This window comes from Triticum dicoccoides, chromosome 7A, assembly GCF_002162155.2.
Source record: "Triticum dicoccoides isolate Atlit2015 ecotype Zavitan chromosome 7A, WEW_v2.0, whole genome shotgun sequence".
In the NCBI taxonomy this organism is placed as follows: Eukaryota; Viridiplantae; Streptophyta; class Magnoliopsida; order Poales; family Poaceae; genus Triticum; species Triticum dicoccoides.
This window is the reverse complement of record NC_041392.1, coordinates 123,274,949-123,275,588: the sequence shown is the minus strand read 5'-3', so window position 1 is coordinate 123,275,588 and position 640 is coordinate 123,274,949.

Genomic DNA, 640 nt, shown 5'->3' with positions numbered 1-640 from the left:
CAAAGAGAAAATAAGCACGTTTGGAGGGACCAAATGACATCAATTAATTAATGTAAGGCTCTTAATTTTTTTTCCCTTCAGAAAATATGCTGCAGCTGGGGGGGCCACGGCCCCCTCAGCATTGCATGTAGCTCCGCCACTGCCCAATACTCTCTTCGCCCCAAAATACATTGTGTCTTAGATTTTTTTAAAGTCAAACTTTATTAACTTTGATTAAGTTTATAGAATTTCTTACCAACATCTAGAATACCAAATCGATACCAGCAGTAGTTTGGAGCATGCGTTCATGGTCTTCACACACGTGGTGGTCAGAAACTGCATGAATGGACGGGATACCATTTTACAGGAATTTAGCTTGTTGTTTATTTCTCAGGATTATCCACGTGATGGTAAAAGAAATAACCAAAATAAAGATGCAACACACATGTGAAGATTACCTCCATGAGAAATAACCATGGCAATCTAGAGATGAGAGAAATGTTTTATACCCATAGTTAGATGAAGAGACCATGAAGAGTTTTCTTGATATCTCGCTCGTTGTCTACTTGCACACGATGCCAGGCTTGCCTTTGACGTTTTAGAGCCACCATTGTGTCGTACAGCTCTAGTACATAGTGTTATATTTTGCGTGATTAAATTG